We start from the raw sequence: 16,784 nt of genomic DNA, 5'->3' as shown, positions 1-16,784 counted from the left end.
CATCTAATGTCCAAATCTTGTGGATTTGGGATGACCGGCCCTCTCGATGAGTCGATCTCTTGCTTTCTCATAAGGGTGGACCTTGGGTACTAGTTACCCTCACCGTTGAGAGGACTACACGTCCTCGCCTTGAGAGGACTACACGTCCTCACCATCAGAGGGCTGCACGCCCTCACCTCTAGAGGACTACATGTCCTCGCCTTGAGAGGGCTACACGCCCTCACCTTGGGTACTAGTTACCCTCACCGTTGAGAGGACTACACGTCCTCGCCTTGAGAGGACTACACGTCCTCACCATCAGAGGGTTGCACGCCCTCACCTCCAGAGGACTACATGTCCTCGCCTTGAGAGGGCTACACGTCCTCACCTTGGGTACTAGTTACCCTCACCGTCAGAGGGCTACACGCCCTCACCTTGAAAGGACTACACGTCCTCGCCAGCAGAGGGCTGCACGCCTTCACCTCCAGAGGACTACACCTCCTCGCCTTGAGAGGGCTGCACGCCCTCACCTTTAGAGGGCTACGTGTCCTCATTTTCAGTGTGCTCGACATCCACACCTTAAAAGAATTTAAGGTCCTCTGCCCTTAAATGCTTAACCGAGACTTGCACTTCCGGTTAAGGGGCCAGTAGTTTCCTTTTAACGGTTCTTGGGCCACCCCCTGATATTGGAGGAGGGCCAACTGTGCGAGCACAACCAGAGAGGGAGGCTATCACACAGCTACTATGCATACCGGGGCAAGATTTCACCCGTGCCGCTGCAAAGAGACGAGTGCGGATCATGCGCACCAACATGACCACTCTTACACAGATATAGATGACATTGCTACTTAGCAACATTCTGCCCAGCGACCGCAATGCCAATCTCCCCCTGCAAAAGTATCAGTTGGTCTGTGTCGTCCCGACATGGGTAAGTATGCATATGGTTCAACTAATTTCTGATACCATCTATTGTTTGCAGGGATCGCACCCACAGAGACACCCAGTGGACCTGAAGAAGTCCAACAGGGCCCTGGGGTTTCCAGCTCTGGTTACGGGCCTCTGTCGGCCCTACAGGGCGCCCGTTCCCCCCAGCAAGTTCATGTCGTCGTGGCATAGGTAAGTATGCACCTCCCCCAACTGATTTCTGATGTCATCTATTGTTTGCAGGGATTGTACCCGCAAGACACCTAGTGGACCCGAAGAAGGCCAACAGGGTCTTGGAGTTGCCAGCTCTAAATACGAGTCTCTGTCAGTTCTAGGGAGTGCCTGTCGCCCCCAGCAAGGTCATCAGGCCCCCCTACCAATCGAGCTTTCATCAAGAAGTACTGTGCCCCCAGGCAGGCGCAGGGCGAAACACCACATCAGCATTGGCATGGCCGGTAGCGGGCAATAGACACACCACCACCACCTCTAGAGTTCACCTCAGCTCATCCATAAAAAGGTTAGAGCGTTGCCTACGACACATGGCCGACCCATAGGCGACCAAGTCCAAAGCCAAAGGTAAGCAAAGTACTAGGTCAGTGACCGACAAGTCATAAGGCGTCCAGCTCAAGACGTTAAAGAAGCGCTACTAGGAGGCAACCTAGTAACTTTTAAATTTCTGCTTCCTATTTGATCACTTTTTATAGTAGGACACACCTAGTTGCTCATGATCCTAAGAATTTAAATAAAACGAGCACAAGCTCAGAAGGTAGTCATACCTCACAAAATATATGTATGCGTGTTTAGGTAGTGAAAAATACCTTAGATATGCATGTATGTAATTTAGGTAGCAAACAACCACCTCACAAAATATATATGTATGTTTAGGTAGCAAGATACCTTGGATATGCATGTATATAGCAAAAATACCTCACAAAAATATACACATGTTTAGGTAGCAGAATACCTCATGGAAAAAAATGGGAAAAAAACAAAAAAAACAAACAAGAAAAAGAAATAAACAAAAAAAGAAGAAAAAAAGAGAGGAAAAAAGAAAAAAATAAGTTGTCTAGCTGAAAAAACCAACATGCTTTCGAAAAGAGATGACTTCCAACTCTTCTTTGAAAAATAATCACTGATCATAACTAGTTTTTGAAAAAATGTGTGTACACCTGAAGGGTGAATGCTGTGAAATTTTTCCCGGACGCCCGAAATGGACTCGGATGAATGCACAAATTGATAAAAGAACATATTTTGGAAACATTGGGTTGATTTAAAATAGAGGAAATGAATCCTGAGCCCTAGCATCACATGACCATAAAAATTTGACACTTGAGTGTCCGCATATGTGCATGCATGACCAGTTTTGCATAAAATTTCCAAATCATCATTTTTGCATTTGTGTCATGGAAATAATGTGGGGCATCCCTTTTATCCTTGAGCCAAACCAAACCCCGACATGTATCATGTCTAGCCATTCTACAAGCCTTGAGCCAAAATCCTGACTCACCATAAACCTTGACCCAGGGTGAGAATGTCAATCCTTACCCTCAGAAGCAAAAAAGAAAAGAAGGAAATTTCCAATCAAAGAGAAAGCAAAAAAAAAGAGAAGAAAGGGAAATTTCCAATCAAAGAGAAAGCAAAAAGAAAAGAAAGAAAATTCCCAATCAAAGAATGGGAGAAAGTAAAAAAGGAAGAAGAAGAAGGAAAGAAAGCTCCTGATCAAGGATCGAAAGAAAACAGAAGAAATGTCAAGAAAGGTCATTGGACCAGACAATATCTGAACAATACAGAATTGTCACCAAATGAACAAAAGGAAGGAAAGGAAACCACAACCTGAAGTGGTCTTCCCCCTTTGATTGCCAACCAAAATCCTGTGCGTCGGTGACTTGCTCGCCTCGCGTCAAACAAAAACAGAAAAGGAAAAAGCCAAAAACTCAAAAGCCGAAAAACCCACCAAAAGAACCCACTCCCAAGGGAAGTCCTATTGATCCATGATCACGCATGTAATCTTTGATTTGATAGGAAATGATTTGCAAAGTCAAGTCGTGACATATCTATGGTTCGGAATTAGGATAAAACACTTACCTGTGCGAGATTGATACACTTTGAGTGGATTTCTTCTATTTTTGTCGAACCCAGTGTTTCCTCTAAATGGTCATTTAGAAACGAAATGCTAACATCCAAAATCTCATTCATGGTTATGGGGGGTTTTCATCAGCAGATTCTCCTTCCCCAATAGACACATTGTTTTTGTCCGAAAAGCATATGTTGATCTGATTAGTTGGAAGTTTTATCTCTTTACTAAAGCACGTTCGCATTTTAGCGAAGAAAACACTGAGACTATTTCTAGTCTCACAAGTTATCAAGAACTACGTAGGTCTGAGTTCCTCATTGGAGGATACATAGGAGCAAGAGCCTTGCTTTTGTCGGCCGCCCCACAAGATCTGTCGTACTGACCCTGAGGTCATGAGACATGCAGAGACAAATTATGGTCATTCTGCACCCTTTTTTCATCCAGAGGCGGCGGGCCCGATGACATGCGGAGACAAATTATGGTCATTCCGCACCCCTTTGCCATTCAGACATAGTCGTGTCCGATGGCACGCAGAGACAAATTATGGTCATTCTGCACCCTTTCGTCATCCAGAGGCGGCGGGCCCGATGACATGCAGAGACAAATTATGGTCATTCCGCACCCCTTTGCCATTCAGACACAGTCGTGTCCGATGGCACGCAGAGACAAATTATGGTCATTCTGCACCCTTTTGTCATCTAGAGGCGGCGGACCCGATGACATGCGGAGACAAATTATGGTCATTCCGCACCCCTTTGCCATTCAGACATAGTCGTGTCCGATGGCACGCAGAGACAAATTATGGTCATTCTGCACCCTTTTGTCATCTAGAGGCGGCGGACCCGATGACATGCAGAGACAAATTATGGTCATTTCGCACCCCTTTGCCATTCAGACACAGTCGTGTCCGATGGCACGCAGAGACAAATTATGGTCATTCTACACCCTTTTGTCATCCAGAGGCGGCGGGCCCGATGACATGCGGAGACAAATTATGGTCATTCCGCACCCCTTTGCCATACAGACACAGTCGTGTCCGATGGCACGCAGAGACAAATTATGGTCATTCTGCACCCTTTTGTCATCCAAAGGCGGCGGGCCCGATGACATGCGGAGACAAATTATGGTCATTCCGCACCCCTTTGCCATTCAGACACAGTCGTGTCCAATGGCACACAGAGACAAATTATGGTCATTCTGCACCCTTTTTTCATCCAGAGGCGGCGGGCCCGATGACATGCGGAGATAAATTATGGTCATTCCGCACCCCTTTGCCATTCAGACACAGTCGTGTCCGATGGCACGCAGAGACAAATTATGGTCATTCTGCACCCTTTTGTCATCCAGAGGCGGCGGGCCCGATGACATGCAGAGACAAATTATGGTCATTCCGCACCCCTTTGCCATTCAGACACAGTCGTGTCCGATGGCACGCAGAGACAAATTATGGTCATTCTGCACCCTTTTGTCATCTAGAGGCGGCGGACCCGATGACATGCGGAGACAAATTATGGTCATTCCGCACCCCTTTGCCATTCAGACATAGTCGTGTCCGATGGCACGCAGAGACAAATTATGGTCATTCTGCACCCTTTTGTCATCTAGAGGCGGCGGACCCGATGACATGCAGAGACAAATTATGGTCATTCCGCACCCCTTTGCCATTCAGACACAGTCGTGTCCGATGGCACGCAGAGACAAATTATGGTCATTCTGCACCCTTTTGTCATCCAGAGGCGGCGGGCCCGATGACATGCGGAGACAAATTATGGTCATTCCGCACCCCTTTGCCATTCAGCCACAGTCGTGTCCGATGGTACGCAGATACAAATTATGGTCATTCTGCACCCTTTTGTCATCCAGAGGCGGCGGGCCCGATGACATGCGGAGACAAATTATGGTCATTCTGCACCCTTCGTCAATCGCGGCCGACAAGCCTGTTGACACGCGAAGATTTACATCATCTTCCGCACTTACAATATCTGTCATACTAACTTTTGAGTCACGTTGACGGGCGGAAATACCTGAGTGGTTATCCGTATAAACATTCTTTTGCTATCTGTAAGACAGAACGCTTGATAGCATGCAGAGACTGACATCGTCTTCTGCACCTTTTGTTCCCCCGGGAACAACAAGTCATTTGCATGCGGAAATTTTATGGTCACCCGCGACTCTCGTCAACCGAGAGGAACGAAATTAGTGTCTTATCTTTACTTTCCTTTTATCTCCAATAAAAGACAAGTAAAGAGGGGCAACTGTCATACCCTAATTTCGTCCGGGGACCTTTGCTTGATGACATGCGACTTTTGTTTGGTCCTTGTAAGGTGCTTGGCACCCATCATTAGGCAATTTGTAAAATTCCAGGACGTGCCGGAAAACAAAAGAAAATATTGATGCACAATCCGTAAGGTTCCGTGACACACCGGAAATCAAATGGAAGCATCGCTGCACAATTAGTGAGGTTCCGTAACATTCCGTAAGTCAAAAAGGGGATGATTATGTAATCCACAAGGTTCCGTAACATTACGGAAAGAAAACAAGTATCGTTACGAAATTCGTAAGTTTCCGTAACTTTACGAAAAAAGAATCACCAAAAAAAGGCAGGGGGTGTACTTAGTAAAAATGGGGGTGCAAATAGCAACCAAGCCCACTTGGGCCCTCCAGAAGATTCCTCCAGAAGGCTGTTGCTTCTGGAGGTAGCAACCCTGCTCGCCTGGGCGAGCTGGGTGGCAAGCTTCTCCCCCAATTTTCTATAAATAGGGGGAGAAGTGAAGTGAAAAAGGGTTCAGCCCCTTAGGCACTTCTCTCTCTTTCGAATTTGCTTGGAAAAATTGTTTTCGTGAAGAAAATCTAAGCCGAGGCGCTTCCGAAACGTTTCCGTAAGGAATTTCGCGAAGGTTTCGACCGTTCTTCGACGTTCTTCATCGTTCTTCGATCTTCAACGGGTAAGTAATGAATGAACACACAAATCAACAAACTAAGACACATCAAGAAAAACAAGTGATATGAATAGCAATATGCAACAAACAATATGCATTAAACCAAAATGTCATTCTATGCTAGATCCATCTAATATGCCTAGTTCATTTCTAATGAAGAAGAACCTATCTCTAGCAAGTGATTTAGGGAAAATGCCTGCTAGTTGATGCTCACTGTCTATGAACTCAATGCAACAATCACCTTTTAACACATGATCTCTATGAAAATGATGCCTTATTTCTATGTGTAGTCCTATAATGCATGACAAGATTTTTAGTTAGATTGATCACACTTGTGTTGTCACATTTTAGAGGAAAGTGATCAAGGTTTACTCCAAAGTCTTCAAGTTGATGCTTCATCTAGAGACATTGAGCACAACAACTTCCAACTGCTATATACTCAGCTTCTGCAGTGGAAAGTACTACACAAGCTTGTTTTTTGCAATTCCAAGACACTAGAGAGCTTCCTAATAGGTGGCATGCCCTACTTGTGCTTTTTCTATCTAATTTGAAACCTGCAAAATCAGAGTCTAAAAAGTCTGTTAGATTTAAGGAGGTACCTTTGGGATACCACAAACCTACATTGGTTGTACCCATAAGGTATTTAATGGTCCTTGAAACCTGCAAAATCAGAGTCTGAAAAGCCTGTTAGATTTAAGGAGGTACCTTTGGGATACCACAAACCTACATTGGTTGTACCCTTAAGGTATTTAATGGTCCTTTTAACGGCTGTTAAGTGAGATTCCTTAGGATTCGCCTGATATCTTACACATAAGAAAACACTTAGCATGATATCCGATCTACTTGTAGTTAGGTAGAGAAGTGATCCAATCATACCTATATATCTTGACTCTTTCTTGAAGTTTCCATTGGAGTAGATACTTCTTTGCATTTTTCCATACCGAATTTCTTAATTTGTTCTATACAGTATTTGGTTTGACTAAGGAAGATTCCATGTTTCATCTGCTTAATCTGGAGTCCAAGAAAGAAGTTTAGTTCTTCCATCATATACATCTCAAATTCTTTCTGCATATAACTTGAAAATTCCTTACACAAAATTTCATTAGCAACACAAAATATAATATCATTAACATATATTTGAATAATTAACAACTCACTATTTACTTTCTTAATAAACAATGTTTTCTCAACTTGGCCTCTAGTGAAAGATTGCTCAATTAGAAAGCTACTCAATCTATCATACCATGACCTTGGTGCTTGTTTCAAACCATACAGAGCCCTTTTCAGTCTGTAGACATGGTTGGGATGTTCGTAGTCCACAAATCCTAGTGGTTGATCTACATACACTTCTTCAATGAGACCATTGAGGAAGGCACTCTTCACATCCATATGAAAAAGTCTGAAATCCATTATAAATGCAAATGCAAGTAGTATTCTTATGGCTTCTAACCTTGCAACTGGAGCGTAGGTTTCATCATAGTCAATTCTTTCTTCTTGGTTGTAACTTTTTGCAACCAATCTTGCTTTATTCCTCAGTATGATTCCAAATTCGTCAAGTTTATTTTGAAGCATCGACTTGGTTCTAATTGACTTATGAGAGGTTCATTTAGGAACTTAGTCCTACACTTCATTTCTCTTAAACTAATTTAGCTCTTCATGCATTACCATTAACCAATGTTCATCACACAAAGCTTCATCAATGTTTCCTGGTTCAACCAGAGAAACAAAAGCCATTTTGTTACACAAAACCCTGAGTCTAAAACGAGTGGAGACACCCTTTGAGATTTCTCTAATTATGTTATTGATGACCCCCCATTGCAGTTACTTTTTGTGCATTTATGTCTCAAGGAAATTTTCAATGGGGATTTTTCATCGGAAAGCGCATCGGGTCGTTAAGTATTTAAAATTAAAATGGATGAATCCGAGTATCGAACACAGGGAACTAATGTTAGCGTGAATTGAGTTCAAAATCGAAGCATTGTTGAGAGAACATGATGCAAGCTCCATTGGAGCTTGTAGGCCTAGGATCTTCTTCATCAATGGATTCCTATGCTTCTTGGAAGATAAATGGCAGCGGAATGGAGAAGGAAGAGAGAGAGGAGACGCCACTTCAAGGAGAAGATGAGTCTAGAAGAAGCTCACCACCATAGGAGGCCATGGATAAGAGCTTGGAGGAAGAAGGAGATGAATGAAGGGAGAGGGAGAGAAGAGCACGAAATTTTGTGCTCAAAAAGAGCTCTGAAATCTGAAGTTAATATTCAAATGATCAAAGTTGAAAAAAATGCACACACATGACCTCTATTTATAGCCTAAGTGTCACACAATATTGGAGGGAAATTCAAATTTCACTTGAATTTGAAATTGAATTTGTGGAGCCAAACTTTGGAGCCAAAATTTCACTAATTATGATTAGTGAATTTTAGTTATGGTTCAGCCCACTAATCCAAGATCAATTCCAAGATTCTCCACTAAGAGTGCTTAGGTGTCATGAGGCATGAAAAGCATGAAGGACATGCACAAAGTGTGACTATATGATGTGGCAATGGGGTGTAGTAAGCAAATGCTCACCTCCCCCTCTAAAATTTAATTCGATTGGGCTTCTACCAATTCAATTAAATTTATTTCCAACCACACACATCAAATATCCACTTAGTGCATGTGAAATTACAAAACTACCCCTAATACAAAAACTAGTCTAGGTGCCCAAAAATACAAGGACTGAAAAATCCTATATTTCTAGGGTACCCTACCTACAATATGGAGCCCTAAATACAAGGACCAAATATAATGACATCCTATTCTAGTATGTACAAAGTTAATTGGACCCAACCTTGGCCCATGGGCTCAGAAATCTACCCTAAGGTTCATGAGAACCCTAGGGCCTTCTTCAGCAGCTCTAGCCCAATCTTCTTGGAGCCTCTTGCTCATGGTTCTAGTGATTGGTCCCTTCCTAGGGAGGATTGCATCCGAACATGTATATGTGATCATTTCAAACAAAATTTAAACTAAACTTGTATGCTAAAAACTATAAAATGCAAGGTAAATAAAATGGCAGCAGTAGGTAGATATGTTGGGTCTTTCTAACAAACAAGCTGATGCATAGAAATATATTTCTCTAATCAATCATGCTCTTGTGTTCCCTGCTATAGCCTAAATTGGTAAACCCTCGATCCCTCGTTAGGCTAAATATCCAAGCTTCGTCCGCAGATCCCTCATTTAAGACTACATTCTATTTAGATAGCCCTCTTAGGTTTAGACTAACTTAAACTGAGTTTCGTCTGTAGATCCCTCATGTAAGACTAGACTCAGCTCAAGTAGCTTACTAAAGTTTAGCCAAAATTTAGCCTAAGCTTCGTCCGCAGATCCCTCATGTAAGACTAGGCCTAAACTAAACAGCATTATTGTAACAACATAATTAAAACCAAAACTTAACCCGCAGATCCCTTATGTAAGGCTAAGTTTCAATCCTGCTTCAATCAAGTTCTAAGGCAACAGTACATTTCCCAATGCTAAAGTCACCTAACTGTGCACACAAATGGGTGATCAGACCAAAAGCATACAAACATTAAGCATTGAAGGAAGCATTGAACACATAAAACATAATCAATTAGATATTAGGTATTTACATTAGCTGTTCATTAGAAATCCCCAACTAGGGTGTTTAGCCACCCATTACAAAGAAACCCTAACAATAAATGTGATTAAAAGCAGAGAATGATAGTTCCTTACACAAGAAGGGGGATTCCTCCTCTTCTTCTCAGCATCTCACACTCACTCTCTACTCAATAATCTCTCTCAAATGAAAAAACCTAGGCTTTAATGCACAAGCTGCTCCTCTTTTCTGCTTCTAGGGCTCTTTTCCCCAAATAGACCCATGGCTGCTCTCGAATTCTATGCCCTGGCCGTTCTGCATGCTCTCCTAAAAGGTGTGTAAAAGCTGTAGAAAGTTCTACCCTGATTATGCACAAGACGGGCTTTAACAAGGCTCTGAAATCACAACGGTGCACTTAGCGCCACCCTCGCGCTTAGTGTGAGTAAGTGAAATTAGGCTTAGCGCCAGTCTCGAGCTTAGTCTAGCTGAAGGCACCTGCTGCGCTTAGCCCACTGATCCCATTCTTAGCGCGCGACTTTGATGCTAATTGTTAGTTGGTGAAAACGACTAACTTTTGTGTATAAAACTTGTATAAATTGTATCAAACTCTCCCAATTTATGGCTATTTTGTAATGTTATAAGTATTTTCTGTTAAGTATAGGTAATAAATACTTAGTATTTTCATTTTGTGTGTTTAATAATCATTTTCTCTCAATTTCAGGTTAATTAGGCAAGCTTTGGAAAGTGTTGTTTTTCACCTTCTCGCTAAGCCAATATGCTGGCCTAGCGAGCATCCGCTAAGCGCAACACTCCTGGACTAAGCAGGAGGAAGAATCCAGAAGAAGATGAGCTGTACAGATTCGCTAAGTGTACCGCTTCATCCCTCTAAGCGCACCGCTTCAGTTCATCCGCTAAGCGACAAAGGCGCGCTAAGCCAAAAATCACTAATATGCGCTAAGCGGTCCATACGTGTGCTAAGCGCACGAGCACGAACAAGGCCACCTATTTAAGCCTGACATCAGATTTTGTGAAGGGAGTTTGGACTGGGATTCAGAGCTTTGCATGTCGAGGATTTCTAGAGAGAGAGGTCCAAGTCCAGAGATTTTTGAGAGATTTTGTTGTGTGAAGATCTGCAGAGACCAGAGCTCAAAGCAGGAGCCGGTTAGAGAGCTTGAGATGAATTTGTGAGTGATTGTGAGATCCTAGAGGTGGAGGAGAAATCCTCACCACTTGTATTTTTTCAATCTTTCATCTTGTTCTTCTCTTTGTTGTTAAGAAGGCTTCCTGGTATTGAAAGCAAAATCCTCTGTTCGAGCTTCCCTATAGGTACCTGATGTAAATATATTTCTATCTATGTTTTGTGTGTTCTCTATGCTATCTGCTTTTCATTCCAGTATGCCTTTACCTTGATCATGTAGATGCATGCTTTGTTAGCGTCATTCAACAGTGGAAACTGGTTTGACTCTAAAGTCATTGATAGTGAAGGGCTGAGTTGTCGTGCTTTCAAAAGGAATCGGGGTGCGATAAGTTAGTTGAGTATGTGTGTCTTAATGTGGTCCTGGTTGAGTTTAGTCTTACAAGAGGAATCTTCGGACGAGGCTTGATCAGGATTAGGGTAAACTATCATGAGAAATCAGGGTTTAGTATCTCAGGAGACACCATAAGAGCACATGAGCATTGTTAGATAGAGAATATCATTTTCGCATCAGGCACCTATTAGGAAGACCAACGTGTACTCTACTTGTTTTTACACATCATTTCTCTCGCGTGATTTTCATTCTTTTTGCACAGATAGTTTATACACTTGTTCATATTCACACTTATTTTTACACAATAGATTCCTATTTGCTGAAATAGCTTACCAAATAACACAAGTTCCCCGAGTGTTCGATACTCGGTTCTTACCGTTTTATACTACTTGTGCGGTTCGGTGCACTTGCCAAAAGCCGAACAAGTTCTTGGCGCCGTTGCCGGGGAACTTCTTTTTATTTGGGAAGTTAGCTCGTTTTTAGGTGTCTATTCTTTATTTGTTATTCTTTGATTGTTTTTTTTGTGAATATTCGTTCATAATTTCCATTTGTCTTCTTTTGTTTAACTGGAAAATCGTTGTTTTGTTAGTATTGCATATGCATAGATCTCCCACAGGCAATTTAGTTCCTTTGGACTTAGAAATTGAAGCTACATTGCAAAGGAACAGGGCCGAAAGGAGAAGGAAACTTCTGCAAGACAGAATAATTGCATCCATTCTTGAGGAGGAGACGCATTTCTCCGACTTATTATCACTTGATTCGCCATCATCAAGGGAATCTGCCTCTCAATTACCTGAAGCCACTACCATGGCAGAAGAGCATGACCAGAGGATTACCCTTGAGGATTATTCAAGTAGTTCTGTACCACAATTTTTTACCAGCATTGCACGTCCTGAAGTGCAAGCTAACAACATCAACTATCCATATTCCTTAATTCATGTAATACAGGGGAACTTATTTGAAGGATTACCTAATGAAGACCCCTATGCACACTTGGCAACATTCATTGAAATATGTAACACTGTTAAGATTACCGATGTACCAGACGAAGCTATTAGGCTCAGCCTTTTCTCATTCTCATTGGCAGGAGAAGCCAAGAGGTGGCTCCACTCATTCAAGGGAAACAATCTGAAAACCTGGGAAGAAGTTGTTGAAACTCCCACTCGTGGGTTTTCTGAGCCAATCCGATTGAATATTTTTATAGATGGGCTTAGACCACAAACCAAACAACTGTTAGATGCTTCTTCAGGGGGAAAGATAAAACTAAAGACCCCAGAAGAAGCAACAAAGCTAATTGAGAATATGTCAGCCAGTGATCATGCCATTCTACGAGACAGAACCCACCAACCCACGAAGAAAAGCTCGATAGAGCTATCATCACATGACGCGTTATTGGCACACAACAAGTTGTTTTCTAAGCAATTGGAAATTTTAACAGAAACACTTGGTAAGCTTCCAACTAAGTTGTCTATGGGTCAACCTACACACTCTTCTGTTTTGCAGGTTACAGGTTGTACCATCTGTGGTGAGGCTCATGAAACAGGCCAATGTACTCCCACTGAAGAAAACACTCAAGAAATTCATTATATGGGAAATCAACAGCGACAAGGGTATACTTAATGAGGATTTTCAGGCTTCCAGTAGGGTCCATGTAATCAACAAGGACAGTGGAGGACACACCCTGGCAATCAGTTTAACAAAGACTAGAGTAGGCCTTCAAACAGGCCAATCCAACAAGGACCTAACATATTCCAGAGAACTACTAAGCTGGAGGAGACCTTGACTCAGTTTATGCAGGTAACAATGTCAAATCATAAAAGCACTGAGTCAGCATTGAAGAACCTTGAGGTCCAGGTGGGACAACTAGCCAAGCAGATAGCTGACAAGTCATCCAACAGTTTTGTGGCAAATATAGAATAAAATCCCAACGAGGAATGCAAAACTGTGATGACAAGGAGTAAAAGGTTTATGGAGGTTAAGGATGAGGATAGTGTTGTGCATAAGAAGAAAACTGCTGACAAGAAAAGTACTGATGGCAAGAAAAATAAGGTGAGAGGTGAAAGTAATCAAGAAAAGGAGGAACAAATAATGGTCAAGAATAAAGAATTGAAGGACCAAGAAAAAGAAATAGAAAATGAAAAAAAAATGAAAAAGAAGAAAAAAATAATATGACTGCAAAGAAGAGTAGGAGTGGAAAAGCTGTGGATGAAGGTGTGGAAGTACCGTATCCTATGGTACCTTCCAAGAAAGAAAAAGATCGCATCTAGCGAGATTTTTAGATATTTTCTGGAAACTAGAAATAACCATGCCCTTCAGAGAAGCATTGCAGCAGATGCCACTCTACTCTAAATTTTTGAAAGATATGTTAACAAGGAAGCACAAATATATTCATAAGGAAAACATTATAGTGGAAGGAAATTGCAGTGCTGTGATCCAGAAGATCCTTCCACCCAAGCATAAAGATCCTGGGAGTGTAACGATTCCTTGTTCAATTGGAGAAGTCAATGTGGGAAAAGCTTTTATTGACCTGGGAGCCAGTATCAATTTGATGCCACTCTCCATGTGCAGAGTGATACACATGAGAGAAAATTTAATTATTTTGCAGAGGCGAGTGAAGTGACGAAAGTGTTACCTGCTCATGAACCACTCAATCTACAGTATTGCAAAGACAGTAAAATTTCTACTGATAATTCTAATGAGTTTACTATTTCTATTTCTCCTAGTGTTCAACCATTATTGCAGGAATTTAAAAATGTCTTTCCTAAGGAGATTCCTCATGGACTACCACCTTCAAGAGGCATAGAACATCAAGTTGATCTCCTCCCCGGAGCTTCATTGCCTAACAGGCCAACTTACAAAAGCAATCCCCAAGAGACTCAACGTAAGGATGCACATGCCAAAGTTGAGTATGTGAAAAGATTGTATGACCAAGTGAAGGTGCAAATTGCAAAGAAGAATGAAAGCTATGTCAAGCAAGCCCACAAGAAAAGGAAGGAAGTGGTACTTGAACCCGGTGATGATCCTGAACATTTGAGGACAAATGTTTTCCAAGAAGGAGGGAATGATGAGAATCCTGAAATTGGCCAAATACAGGCTAAAGGCCCAAGTGGAGAAGGGCAAAGGCCCAAGTGGAGAAGGATAAAGCCCCGAGTGGAGAAGGATGAAGGCCCAAGTGGAGAAGGATGAAGGCCCAGAGGCAGAGACACTATCAAGACTATTAATTGTTGCTGAAGGCCCAAGTTAAATATATTTTTTAGTTATAATTTTTATTTATTGTAATTTTGGCCCAAACTATTTAGAAGGCCCATGTCTATTTTTATCTTTTAGTTCAGATACACTATAAGTATTGGTTTTTGTTTTGAATAAAAAAAACTTTTGGCATTTTCATAAAATTTGGGTGAGAGTTTCTCTCTGGGTTCCTTGTTGAACCAATTATCAGACTTATCAAGGTAATCCTTGTGGCGTCTACCCAGACTTATCTTCCTTAACCGGAAGTGGCGTCTACCCAGACTTATCTTCCTTCACTGGAAGTGGCGTCTACCCAGACTTATCTTCCTTCATTGGAAGTGGCGTCTACCCTGACTTATCTTCCTTCACCGGAAGTGGCGTCATCCAAATCTTCGTAGCCTGTATCAAGCGATCCGCCCCGTAAGATTCACATCAAGAAGATTGGGAGAGTTTGAAATAATGCCCACTCGAATGACTTTACAATTAGTTGACCGCTCCATTACCAGGCCATATGGAGTAATTGAAGATGTTTTGGGCAGAGTAAAACATTTTATCTTCCTGGCAGACTTTGTGGTAATGAATATCTCTGAAGATATTGACATCCCTGTAATATTGGGAAGGCCATATATGTTGACCGTAAGCTGCATAGTTGATATGGGGAAGAGGAAGCTGGAGCTAGGTTTTGAAGATCAGAAAATTGATTTTGATTTATTTGTTGAAGACAAGCCTGCTCCAGAACACAATGTTTGCTTATAGGTAATGGAAGGAGGTCAAGAGGTTCTGAAAGTAGGAACCAGGCCATATGGAGTAATTGAAGATGTTTTGGGCAGAGTAAAACATTTTATCTTCCTGGCAGACTTTGTGGTAATGAATATCTCTGAAGATATTGACATCCCTGTAATATTGGGAAGGCCATATATGTTGACCGTAAGCTGCATAGTTGATATGGGGAAGAGGAAGCTGGAGCTAGGTTTTGAAGATCAGAAAATTGATTTTGATTTATTTGTTGAAGACAAGCCTGCTCCAGAACACAATGTTTGCTTATAGGTAATGGAAGGAGGTCAAGAGGTTCTGAAAGTAGGAACCAAAACATAAGATCACCCAGTGAGGTAAAAGCGTCAAGCTAATGACGTTAAAGAAGCGCTTCCTGGGAGGCAACCCAGTTTTAATTTTTGTTATCTTTGCTTTTTATGCATTTAAATCATTTGGAACTTGCTATATAATCTGTACATAGGAGTATATCAGCCAATCATGGCAGCTAAGCGAGATTCATTGCGGCAATGTGAGCGCTAAGCGAGTTCATCTCAGCTAAGTGCATGCTCCTCTGTACTTAAGATGCATCATTTTAGCTAAGCTGGCTAGAGCCTGGCTTAGCGAGAGTTACAACTTTTCTAATCTGCAAACCTCGCTAAGCGGACTCACCCTCGCCCTAAGCCGAGTTTCTGTGTAAAAAACATGATGATTTAGAATTTGAAACGTTGGCTAAGCGCACGGGTCCGCTAAGTGAGCCTTGTTGAGAAACCAAACGTCTCTCTTGCTCGCTTAGCATAGCGGTCTGCTACGCGAAAGTATCAAAAAACTGCTTAAGTGAGTGTAACATCAGTTTCACTCACATTAACCAAATTACGGAAACCTCATCCCTTCATTCTCTCTCTCCAAAAAAATTGCACATTTTGCATCTGTGCTTTCCTTGTGCATTTTCGACTTTGAAGCATCAATCATACACCATCCAAGTAAGTTCCTTGATTCTTTTTCTCTTTTTCTTGTCTTAACTTTAGGGTAGAAGACTTCAACTGCAGCTTTATATTTTTAGGGTTTTTATGTTTTGTTAGATTTAGTTTAAGATTAGGGCTATGTACGCTTGTATACTGAATTCAGTATGGCGCACACATTGCATGTCTGATATGCCTTTTAGAGGCTTGAAAAGTGCGAGAAAACAAACTGTGTTTTCTATATTTTCTCGAAAATGCAATGAACTCGCTAAGCGAGCATGCTGCGCTAAGCGAGTTTATCCATACTCATTGTATGTAAGCGTTATCTGAAGAACTTGTTAAGCACGTTTACCGCGCTGATCGAGGTCGTACCCGAATCAAATAAACATTAAAAATGCAGTATCTAGGAAGTGATCCTAGGTCGTCTCCCAATGAGCAATGGTTAACCAAACGTTCATAACAGATAGTAATAAAACAATAAAGAATTGGGGGGGGGGGGGTTGTTTGTTTTTGTAAATTAAACCGCAAGCAAATTCGAAATAAATAAATAACAAAATTAAAACATGTTGTTTCCCCTTGATTCACAAGCAAGTCTCTTATCCTAGGTTACGAGAATTTATCCTTAATCAGTTCAACCACTTAATCTAACCCTAAATTAAAATACTAAGCGAAAATTAACATAAGGTTGTCATTATGTGATAAAGCAACACATACACCAATTAATCATGAACGAAACTGATCATTAAGCATGAACGTAAGTTAAGCACAGAGACAATTAATCAAGCACTAAGCATGCATGGATTAATA

This window comes from Glycine max, chromosome 12 (assembly GCF_000004515.6).
Source record: "Glycine max cultivar Williams 82 chromosome 12, Glycine_max_v4.0, whole genome shotgun sequence".
Lineage (NCBI taxonomy): Eukaryota > Viridiplantae > Streptophyta > Magnoliopsida > Fabales > Fabaceae > Glycine > Glycine max.
Note: the sequence above shows the minus strand (reverse complement) of the source record.